Raw genomic sequence first — 13057 nt, 5'->3', positions numbered from 1 at the left:
GTGATTTAAGTTTATAACTCACAGAAAAGAACATATTTTTAGACATATGATATTTCACTTAACATTTAAGGAAAGACTTTTCTTACCTATAAAAGTGTCTAGTTTAAATGACTTCAGCATGAGTACATGAACACTGACCACAATCTATTATTCAAGGATTCAATTGATAGGAAAATAAGGGCAGGGAAAGAAGAAGCTTGAGATACAAGCATCACTAAAACAGAGCTGAGTGAGTTGCTTAATAAATCCTCTTAGATACTGATTAATCCAGTCATTTATATACCTCTGATCAGGTCCTAGATCATCAAATTTATTCTTTAGGCAATGATTATAAGGAAAATAGATTCACTCCTCCACATTCAACTCTACATTTATTGCACAATTTTTTTTACCTAATGTCTGCCATATTCCACGTATTTTTCCAGGAGTCTAGTGACACAATGATGGACACAACGATGCCTTCAAATAAATAAATAATAAAAATGATACACACATTATATACACACACATATGAACAAACAAATATATAGGTATATACGCGTATGTGTCATGTGAATTATAGAGAAGGATAAGAAGATAGAGAGTGACTGGGAGCTATTTTACACAAGGTCTAGGAATGGCTCCTCTGGGGAATACTTTAGCAGAGATGTGAACAAAGTGAAACAGCAATGAGAATATCTGAGTAAAGCATTCCAGATGCAGGGAACAGCAAGTACCAAAGCCCAGGAGCATATTTTACATATATTAGGAAGAACAAGTGAGCAAAGGGTGGAGTGGTGGAGATGATGATGTAGAAGTTGGTAGGGGCTAGGTCAAATTGGACACTGTAGACTAATGCATAGACTTTAAATTTTATTCTAAATAAAATGGAAAACTATTGGAAGGTTTTAAGTATGGGAAGAAGAAGAATTTAAGAAAGATAATTGTCAAGGCATTTTAAGCTATCCTGTCTTCAAAATGTAAGATGTTATAATTTTCTTTATAGGTTTTTCTTACTTTCAAAAAAACAAAATATGTTTGTTTTTTATTGATCCTTAGAAAAAGAGGAAGGGGAGGGAGAGAGAAAAAGAGAGGGATCAGCCACCTCCCACATGCATTCCTACAAGGGATTGAACCCAGAACCCCTTGTTGTATTGGATAATACTCCAACAAATTGAGCCACAAGGTCATAGATAAAATGCTGTTAATTTTTAGCTTAGATTATTAATTTCTTCTAACTCTTCTATCTTTATCAAAATATGTTGAAAATGTTTATATGATGGCACAATTTTACAAAGTTTTATGTTCTAATTCAGCTTTTCTCTTTCCCCTTTGGAGATGGAAGTGTTAGGAAGTAGGAAGCAGTCTTACTTCTGTAGAAATTAATACCAGCTTCTCTGAGTTCTAAAACAATAACACATTTTTTACAATACACATATGATCTCATCTCAAAAGGAAAATTTTTTCCATAAAATGACTTATGACTAAAACTATAGATGTGCTGCGTGGCTATGATATACCAGGCAATCTGTAAAGTGCTTCATATGATTGATCTCATTTTGTTTCACATAAACACTATTAAGTAGTTAGTATTTTTGTTTTCAAACTGGAGATGACTTTTTAAATTTTTTTACAGATTAATTTCTCTCAAAGGATCTTTTTAAAAATTATTTATTGTTTAAAGTATTACACATGTCTCCTTTTTCCTCCAGTGATCTCTCCCCAGCCTTTCTGACTCCCAGCACATGCCTTCATCCCCCTACTGTCTGTGTCCATGGGTTATGCTCATATGCATGCATACAAATCCTTCAGTTGATCTCTTATACCCTCCCCCCCGCCTTCCCTCTGAGGTTGGAAGGTCTGTTTGATGCTTCTATGCCTCTGGATCTCTTTTTGTTCATCAGTTTATGTTGTTCATTATAGTCCAAAAATGAGTGAGATCATGTGATATTTATCTTTCTTCAATTGGCTTATTTTGTTTTGCGTAATGCTCTCCAGCTCCATCCATGCTGTTGCAAATGGTAAGAGTTCCTTCCTTTTTACAGCAGCATAGTATCCCATTGTGTAGATGTACCACCATTTTTTAATACACTCATCTGCTGATGGGCACTTAGGTTGTTTCCAAATCTTAGCTATTATAAATTGTGCTGCTGTGAACGTGGGGGTGCATATATCCTTTCTCATTGGTGTTTCTGGTTTTCTTGGAATATATTCCTAGAAGTGTGATTACTGGGTCAAATGGCAGTACCATTTTTAATTTTTGAGGAAATGCCATACTGTCTTCCACAATGGCTGCACTAGTCTGCATTCCCACCAGCAGTGAAGGAGGGTTCCTTATTCTCCGCATCCTCGCCAGCACTTGTCATTTGTTGACTTGTTGATGATAGCCATTCTGACAGGTGTGAGATGGTACCTCATTGTTGTTTTGATTTGCATCTCTCAGATGATTAGTGACTTTGAGCTTGTTTTCATATGTCTCTTGGCCTTCTGTATCTCCTCTTTTTAAGTCCTTTGCCCATTTTTTTTTATTGGATTGTTTATCTTTTTTGTTAAATTGTATGAGTTCCCTATAAATTTTGGATACTAAACCCTTATCAGATATAACATTGTCAAATATGTTCTCCCATGCAGTGGGCTCTCTTGTTGTTTTGTTGATGGTTTCTTTTGCTGTGCAGAAGCTTTTTTTATATAGTCCCATTTATTTATTTTTCCTTAGTTTCCATTTTCCTAGGAGCTGTATCGGTAAAGATATTGCTACAACATCTGCCTGATATTTTGCTGCCTATGGATTCTTCTAAGATTTTTTTTATGGTTCCCTGTCTTACATTTAAGTCTTTTATTCATATTTTTATCCCCTAGAAGCAACCTACATGACAATAGGAATGTTGTCATTTACCAGCAAATCTCAATGTCAATAAGAGTGTCTGGAATATGATAGGTGTTTACAAACATCTGTAACATGAGTTATTAAATATATGACTGAATTCCTATTATAGACATTAAAAAATTGAGGCACAGAAAGTTTAAGACACTTATTCAACTTTACATAGCTGGTACATAGCACAGCCAAGACTCAATTACATTTTGCCTAACTCCAAAGTCCTTTCTCAAACCACTATTTGTTTTGCCCCTACAAAATCTGTCATGGTATTTTCTCCAGTCTGGATAAGCCAGTAATATTGACCACACTCCTGATTTCAACTTTTCATAGTCACTTTTCTTATCCAAATGTTCTTAAAGTTCCTGTCCCCTACGTTGTCAAAGTCTTTAGTTTAATGAGACCAAACATTTTTCTTTTCTTGCCTTAGATCTTTAACCACTCTTACAGGTACTTTTGTACCAGAAAAAAAATTGTTTAAATTTGGAACCGTGGTAAGCCCCAGAGTTATTTTGCAACAACTTTATAGAACATGAGCCAAGAGTCCAACATAAAATGCTACCTGATAATAATAAGCAACACATCTAGAGAAAACATATTAAATTAGTTTTTAGAAATGCCATATAATGTACCATGTCTCTTTAGAAATTTAGTCAAACTCCAATGATTGTAGGAGTTCAGAAAAATCAAAGATTTAGAATTTTAAAACATAGCAAGGACAGTAGATTAAAATTATAGACATTTGTATTTTGAGAAATCTGGAAAATTTCTTTCATAAAATTTAATATTTTTAAGGATTGAATGCCATTTTGTAGAGTAGAAAGTTGGTTACCCAAAGTTGGTTCTAACAATCTTACTACAACTATTTTGTAATGCAATATTCTTACTCCAAATCTGACATGAATTTATTCTAAAGAGTAAGAAAAAATCACCACAAATATATTTTCAGAAACTTTCAGATTCATACTTCTATTTTGAAGTTCTCAAGATTGTGTATAGCTTCTTCTATGGGAATTGGGTATTTTCTGTTAACCCAAAAATATGTCCATTCACCAGTGGCTGGTTCTTCCTATTATATCCCTATTGCTTTATCCATCATACTTAGAGCTTTGTACCCTATTGACAGTGAAAATATTCCTAAAAATATCCATCTACTTCTCTCCACTGAAATGCTACCATCCGAGTTGGAGGGTCCCAAAAATCTCTCACTGAGGCTATAGCAGCATCCTCACATGACTCTGCTTCTACTATTACTTTCATTCTCCACATGATGGAAACAATAATATTTCCAAATGATAATCTCATATTATCTACATGGAAAAATCTTCCAAAGGCTTCTCATTACAATTACTAAAATATTACAACTCTTTATTAACACGGTTCAACATGATCTGGCCCCTACCTCTCCAACTTCACTCTAGCCACAGTGGCCTTCTCATAAGCCTTGCATATGCTGGATGAATTTCAGAATGCTTTTCACTTTCTATCCTATTTCCCCGAAAAATCTTCTCAGAATTTCACTTGACTAGCTGGTTAGCATCATTCAGGCTTCAGCTAACAAGCTTTGCTTGAATAGTGTAACTGAAGTTGATCTCCACCTCCAAACACTCTTCCCATTTGCTTTATAACACTTTTTGCTCTCTGAAAAAAAAAGTTTAATTTATTTTCATTGTTGAAAATATTACAGATGCCCCATTCCCTCCCCCCATTAACCTCCTGCACTCCTCTCCCACCTGCCCTCAGGCCTTCACTGCACTATAGTCTGTATACATGGGTTATGCATATATGCATATAAGTTATTTGTTTAATCACCTCCTGCCCTCATCTTCCCTCTGAGATTCATCAGTATGTTCCATGCTTCCATGTCTCTGGACCTATTTTAATTTATATATGCAATTTTATTTTATGTCATCCCCATATAAACTAGAATGTAAGATTTAATACGTTAAGGATTTTCTCTATTTGCTCCATGTTATGTTATGGTCCTCACACATAGAAAACTATCACAAAATAGGTGCCCAAGTATATTAAATATGTGTTGAAACAAGGCAGGAAGGCTCATCAGTCAATTACATCCCGGTGAAGCTCCTTGATCAAATTCCTTCTTGGGAGAAAGAAGAAAGGCATCATGAATGACACTGGGTACCTGAGATTAAGGTGTGGGGAAGGGTAAAACAGGGGGAGTCCCTGTTCTCAAGAGGGAAAAAGGTTTCAGAAATTGGAGTGTTAGTGATATTTTGCTTCCTATATTATTTTGAACCAGAGGTGTGGTGCACGAAATTTGTGCATAGGTAGGGTCCCTAGGCCTGGCTGGCAATCAGGGCCAATCTATAGGGCAACTGGTGAGGTGGTTGGTGGGCCCCCACTGGCACCCGCCTTGGCTGGCCTGGGGCCTGTGGGCTGGGGGAAGGTCCTGCATTGAGCGTCTGCCCCCTGATGGTCAGTGCACATCATAGCAACTGGTCGTTCTGTTGGTCATTCTGCCATTTGGTCAATTTGCATATTAGGCTTTTATTATATAGGATAAGATTGGCACTATATACGTCAGATGTGGAAATGAAGATATAGTCATCGTCTGACAACATTTATAAAGGCTTATAGGCTGAATGCTTAAATTTTATTTTATTCATGGCTATCTAGCCATTTGCATTTGTAGGTTCTCTGCCTCATACTAGTTTGACTGGAGATATGTTGAATTCTATAAGATGTATTCTGTCATTGATATCCTACCCTTCTTTCCTGACCATCATGCCAATTATTAGTGTTAAGGCACAACATGACTTTGCCAGGGAAATATTGAGCCTACTAGGGGGAAACAGAAAATATACCCCAAAGGATCTGCAGGACCTACTTGATATATTGGCAGTGGCCAGGATAGTGTGTATGGTCCTGGATTCTGAGGATACTAAATCAGGGAGAATGAAATGTAAATTTGAATGAAAAAGAATTTATCAATATGAGAGCACTATCCCAGAATATAGTCTATATCAAGAGTCCGCAAACTATCATCCACTCCACTTTTTGTAAATAAAGATTTCTTTAGCAAGAGACTGTATAGCCTGAAGAGCCTAAAATATTAGCTATCTGACCTTTTACAGAAAAAAAAAGTTTGCTGACTCCTGATCTATAAAAAGGAATGAAAATAGATGATATTACCAGGCTACTAGAATGGCTCTTAGAAACATGAAAAAAACAATTAGCCTCACTAATTGAAATAGAAATAGCAAAACAGCCATGGAAAAACATGAAAGAATGTATCAAAGGCTTAGAGAATTAAGCATATTAGAGTAGATATATTAGGTAAGGCCAGGAAATCTATCAGATTATTATGCTCCATTGGAGGGTCTGGAAGAGACATCATTTTTCAAACAATAAAGAACTTTCTGGTGTGGGGCACCACCATCACTGAGAAGCTCAGCTGTGACAGTGGGAGATTCCATTACAGAATGGACTCCCTGTGTTACAATCAAAGCAAGGCAAGTTTAATTATTATGAGCAGCAGGGCCAGAGCAGTGCAGAATGGGGGTGTGACCTTCAGAGAGCAATGAAGATGGTTAATAGAATGTATTGTCCTGTATTGCTCAAACTATAAAGTTGAAAGAAATCTAGGTTGGCTGAGGGCAGTTACCTCAATAAAAATGTCATGATCATTTGTCCAGTTTCTAGAGTGAGCCTGTAAGCCATTGTCAGAAGAAAAGGCAAGGTCTCCATGAGAAAGAAACTTGCAATACCATGGAAAGTGTCTATAGTAATGACTTTGCCAATTTTTCCTACAAGAGGCTTTTGGCCATTTTCTTGTATAAGACTATACTATGGGTAGGGGAAGAATACCAAATATTTTGAGGACTGTTTGACACAGGGTCTGAATTGACACTGATACTCAAGAACACAAAGTGTCATTATGAACCCCAAATGGAGTGGGGGGTATGGGAGCCAAATAATAAATGGAGGAGTCTTGGTCCAGGTATGGTTCACATTGAGTCCACTGGGTCCACATTTAGTCAGTGGTCATTTTCATGCTACATAAATGTATAATTAGAATTGACATTCTTGGTAGCTGATAGGTAGTTCCATATTGGTTCCTTGAGTTGGAGCTATTGTAGTGGAGAAGGCCAATTGAACATCTCTGAAACTGTCTACTTCCCCACACAGGACAGGATAATAAAACTATTGTCTCTTGGAGTGGTACAGATTAATGCCAACCATACATACCTAAAGGATATAGGTGTAGTGATTCCCATTATATCTTAATTTGATTCACCAGTATGAGTGGCCTATACAAAAACCAGTTGGATCCTAAAAGATGACAGTGGGATATGACAAGCTCAACTGCATACTAGCTCCATTTCTAGCTGCTGTTCCAGATGTGATATTGTTGCTAGAGCAAATTAAGAAGGCCTCAGATATGTGGGATGTGGTCATAGATTTGGTAAATGTGTTCTTTTCCATCTTAATCAGAGAATAGGACAAAAAGAGATCTTATTCATGTGAAATGGAGCACCATGAATATTTATAGCCTTGCCCTATGGCTGTGTTAACTTTCCTACTCCCTATCATAAAATAGTCTGAAGATATCTGGACAATATGAACATGCTACAGAACATCACATCGATTCAATATATCATGACATCATGTTACTTAAATTGAGTTAGTAAGAAGCAAAAGGTACATTGGAGGCCTTGGTAGGAAGTATGCATTTTAGATTGTGGGAGATAAAACTCACAAAGAGTCAAGGGCCAGCCCCATCAGTGAATGTTGGAGGGCCCAGTGGTCTGGAGAATGAAAGGATATCTTTCTAATAAAAGAACAAATTATTGCAACCTACATTTCCAACCACTAAGAAGGAAACACAAATCCTGCTAGGCCTCTACAGATTCTGTAGGAAGCTTATTACACACTTGAGAATACTGTTCTGAGCCATATACCAGGTGATGCAAAATTCTGCCAGCTTTGGGTGGACTTCAGAGCAGGTAAGCACTGTGCAGCAGGCGCAGGCTGCACTTAACCAGTCCTGCCACTTGGACCACTGTGATCCATAAGACTCTATTGTATTATAAATTGGTGCAGTTGTAAAGTCACCATGTGGAAGCTTCAGCTAATCCCGATGAGAGAATCAATTACAACATAGATACCTATGTGGCCTAGACCCCCATTTCATCCACCACTGTAACCTTGGACTCTTCTTCAGCTCATACTTAATGACTATTGGAGGAAGGGGGGCACATTCAACCAGCTGGTGAAGGAGGAAAATGACTGAGTTCAGTTCACAGATGGTTTGGCTTGGCATGTGTGTGGAAGCAGAAAATAGACTGCAGCTAGACTACAAGCCCGCTTCGGGCTGAAAGAAATCCATGAGGGGGGAATTATCCCCATGTCCAGAGTATCAGTCAGTATGCTGGGTTATCCACTTGTGTAGAAACAGAAGTGGTCTGAGATTAGAATTCATATAGATTCACAGGCAATAACTAATGATTTAACTAGTTGATCAAAAGCCTCAACCTATGAACCAGAAGGTCATGGTTCGATTCCTGGTCAGAGCACATGCCCTGGTTCAATGGGTTCAATTTCCCAGTAGGGAGCTGCCAGTCTTATAGATCAATGTAAAAATCTATAAAAAGCACATCTGAGATACTAGTTTAGAGATTTAACCTGTGAGAACAGGAGGGTGCTATATTCCACAACACAGCAAATAGTCTAATTTAATGACCATTACATGGTTCAGTGTTTTAGATAGGTACAATATATATGTCCAAGGATGAAGATGAGAAAATGGGAACAAACTTGCTTATTGACACTTCCAGTGGACACCTTGTAAAATCTGTGTGTGTCCCCAAATGGCAAGATTAAGCTCTGCAGTTTTAGGAGTCTTGGCTCCAAGATTTAAATGCTTCTACCATGAGACAGAAAAATTTCCATTTAATGTTCAAGCTATGGTTGCTACCCTTTTACTTTAGGCTCTTTGTGCCAAGAGATCAGCCAGCAAGAAAAGAGGCACCATCATGGCAGGGTCATTGGCCCTGATCATCAAGAAGGGAGTAGGATTACTCCGTGAGGGCATAGAATAATATATTTGCACTCAGATTGCCCATTTTGTTATATCTTGGAATTGGAATTCTTTTGCCTGATTTTGAAAGTAAATGGACAAATAGAGCAGTTACAGCCTCAGAAAGACATGGTGAGTAGAAACCAGACCCTCATGAATTAGGGCTTGAGTCATCCCGATAGAAAGTCATCTATACCTGCCTGCAGAGGCACTAGCTGAGGGATATCTAAATGAATAGTAAAGGAGGAAGATGAATATCAGTTGTGGTCTTAAGACTAGCTGCTGTGGTGGAGTTTGTCTAGCTAACCATCTTGTAACTATTCTCCATTTAAAAGAGGCCCACAAGAATAAAGAAGGAGCTGCTGCTCCAAATTAGGTAAACTAAATAGTCCCATGTGACACAAAAGGTGGACTGTAATAGGAACTGTGATGTGTTTCTCAGGTAAAACCTCCCCCCATCACCACCAATACCTGATGCTTTCATTTTTTTAGAAGGTTGATAGCTAAAAGATAACATTTGAGTGTTCCCTGCATTCATGTACTCTCAGCTTAAAAGGGGTAACTCATTGAAGGTCAATAACATTTTCACACATCCAATGATTGGTAGATGCAGGAGTATAAAAGGTTTCATTTCCTTGTCATAGTTCAGGACAAATCTGAGGGCTATCCCAGCTCCAGAGCTCCCCTTGGAATGGGATGATGCCTTTTCTGTGACTTCATTACAGCTTAAATGCTCTCTCTGCCCAACCCTTCTTTCTTTACATACTCACAAGTATTGACACAGGAAGCACAACCCAGTGAACTTCCTACAAGTAATTGTCCATTTCAAAGTCTGGTTCTGGGGAACCCCACTTGTGACACATATCCTATAGCACCATAGTTTGGTTTATTGAATTTATCTGAAATTTAGATAAACATTACATATTTTAAAAGTTGAGACTACCACATATGAAAATATGTAATATACTGCACCTCACAGACAGGGATATTGTATGCATACATTCACTCAACCAATATTCACTGAGAACCTATACAAGACACACTCTAGGCAGTAGGTACATAGTACTGTAGGAAACACAAGATGGCTTCCCAGTGGAGTTTATGGCCTAGGGCAGGGGTGGGCAAACTTTTTGACTCGAGGGCCACAATGGGTTCTTAAACTGGACCGGAGGGCCGGAACAAAAGCATGGATGGAGTGTTTGTGTGAACTAATATAAATTCAAAGTAAACATCATTACATAAAAGGGTACGGTCTTTTTTTTTTTTAGTTTTATTCATTTCAAACGTAGTTTGCCCACGGCTGGCCTAGGGGGTAAAGAACACATTAGGCAAACAGATACACCTTAATTATCTATATATATAAAAGCCTAATATGCTAAGTGTTCAACTGTTTTGACCAGTTGCTATGATGTGCACTGACCACCAGGGGTAAGATGCTCTAACCCATAGGTTAGCTTGCTGCTGGAGTCCAGCTGATCTGGATTGGGCGAGATGGGCCAGACATGCTCTGGAGCCCTCCCGCGGTCCCTCCTCGGCCCTGATTGTGCACCAGTGGGATCCCTCGGCCTGGACTGCACCCCCTCGCAATCCAGGACCCCTTGGAGGATGTCAGAGAGCCAGTTTCTGCCCGATCCCCATAGGCCAGGCTGAGGGACCCCACCGGTGCACTAATGCACCAGTCCTGTAGTTTCATAAGAGCATCATTGATAATCACATTTAGAATGAGATCTGAAAGGTAAGTAGAATTAGCTAACATGACAGTAGGGAAGAGAAAAAGAGTCAATATTTTTATTCCAAAACTGGTGTTCAATTTTGAAGTCATTGTCTCTACAAATACAAAAAGAAGACTGATGTGCATTTGTCAATATTTTGCAATTTTGATTAGAAAAGACAGTTGATAATCAATGCATGCTCTTCATTCATTCATTCAATAAACAATTTTATAGATGTTATATTTAAGGTGTTTGGTTAGGTATTATACAAGATCCATCAAGAAATATGGCACCTTTCCTTTCCCTAGGTGCATTATACAGTAGTAAAGACAAGGCGGCAAATGAAAAACATGGCATGCTACAAATTCTACAAGGGAATCTCAGCAGACAAAGGAGATATTTCTGATCCATATAAGGATGAACCTTAATGTAATTGAAAGTTTTAAAAAATGAGTAAATTATTCATCAGGTCTACATTTATAATATGACATATCTGTAATCTATAATAATAAAAGCCTAAGCGATCATCACAACTGAATGGACGACTGAACAGGCTGTGTGGGGCCACTAGGCTGGCAGGGAAGTTAGTGAGGAACAGCCAAATGACTGAGCAGCAGGCTATGTGGGGCGACCAAGCAGCAGGGGGGGCAGTTGGGGGTGACAAGGAGGGCAGGGGGTGGGGCAGTGAGGGGCGACCAAATGACTGAGCAGCATGCTGCATGGGGTGACCAGGCCAGCAGGGGGGTTAGTGAGGGACGACCAAAATGACTGAGCAGCAGGCTGTGTGGGGCGACCAGGCCTGCAGGGGTGGTAGTTGGGGGTGACAAGGCCAGCAGGGGGGGGGGCAGTTTGGGGCAATAGGCAGGCAGGCAGGTGAGCAGTTAGGAACCAGTGGTCCAGGATTGGAGAGGGTGCAGGCTGGGTTGAGGGGACCCGCCCAGTGCACAAATTTCATGCACTGGGCCTCTAGTAGTCTATAAAATAAATTAATATGTTTAAACAAGGTATTTTCTACTACCTATTGCTAAGGGCTATTGAGCTCCAATTTTGCATACATAGAAAATTGATGCATTTTAAACTAGTTTATCCTGTCCTATGTTTATAGGGTGATAAATCTCATAAGGACAAAAGATCACCTTTACAATTAAAAATGATCATCCTCAATGCAAATATAAAGGAGGCCCAAGTTAATAGCTGTTATTTATGATAAATTGTATCTACCCAAATTTGGAATTTCCTCTTCCATAGCTAATACTGGTAATAATAATAATAGTTTATTATTTTTTATGCTGGTTTAGTGAGAAAGGTCAGATATTTCCATTTTATAAATGAGGAACTAAGGATCAAAGTAAAGAAAATTGCCTGGTCACACCGCCAGTATAAATGCTAGAGCCAGGACTATCTAATACTTAATCAGTACTGCCTGTGTGCCAAGCATTCTTCTAAGCACTTTTCAGGTAGGGATGTGTGATCCTCATGAGAAGAATATATGGAAGGTACTGTTATCATAATCAAATTACAGATAAGGAAAATGAGATACGGAGAGAACAAGTCACTTGCTAACGTCACACAGCCAGGAAAGGATGGTTTGCAAACTCAGAGACTTTCACTCCAAAATATAAACTCCTAACACTGTGTGAAGTTATTCAACAAACATAGACTAGGAATCTATGAACCCTCTACTCCTTTGAAAATACATTATATTAAAAAATAAGACAAAATGTGTCCAGTCATAACTACTTTTGCTTGCCAATTATTTATTCTCTCTCCAGCCTCTGGCTTCACTGCCTAGATTCTAGGCCCCCAAATAATAGCCACCACCCCCTTTCCCACACTCACCTATATACTAATCTTATTTCTGTGGACACTCAGCTTAGATGTCCACTTCTCCAAGAAGTCTTTCTTGACCTCCAAAGACTGGATTGTGTGGTCTTCCTATGAGTTCCAGAGGACACTGTGCTTACACCTGTCAGAGCACTTACCACACTTATTTGCATTGCCTGTTACTTACCTGCCTATCACCTTCCAGTGGTTCTCAACCTTCCTGATGCCGCGACCCTTTAATACAGCTCCTCATGTTGTGGTGACCCCCAACCATAACGTTATTTTCGTTGCTACTTCATAACTGTAATTCTGCTACTGTTATGAATCGTAAATATCTGATATGCTATATGTGTTTTCTGATGGTCGCGACCCACGGGTTGAGAACTGCTGCTAGACTCTAGAGTCCTTAATACAAGGGACTGCATCATATGTAACTTTGATTTCCCTAAAGCCTAACATACTTCCTTGTTTGTAAGAATAATGTGCTAAATGTCTGTTGATTTCTTAGAACTACATCTAACTAAATAGCACTATGTTTAAATTATTACTAGGTGCCATGCTACATTTGAACATAAACTTCATAAAAGTAGAAACAACGTGTCTTTTTCATTCTCTAGTACA

The sequence above is a fragment of the Myotis myotis genome, unplaced genomic scaffold (assembly GCF_014108235.1).
Source record: "Myotis myotis isolate mMyoMyo1 unplaced genomic scaffold, mMyoMyo1.p scaffold_m19_p_4, whole genome shotgun sequence".
NCBI lineage: Eukaryota > Metazoa > Chordata > Mammalia > Chiroptera > Vespertilionidae > Myotis > Myotis myotis.
This window is presented reverse-complemented; position numbering follows the sequence as displayed.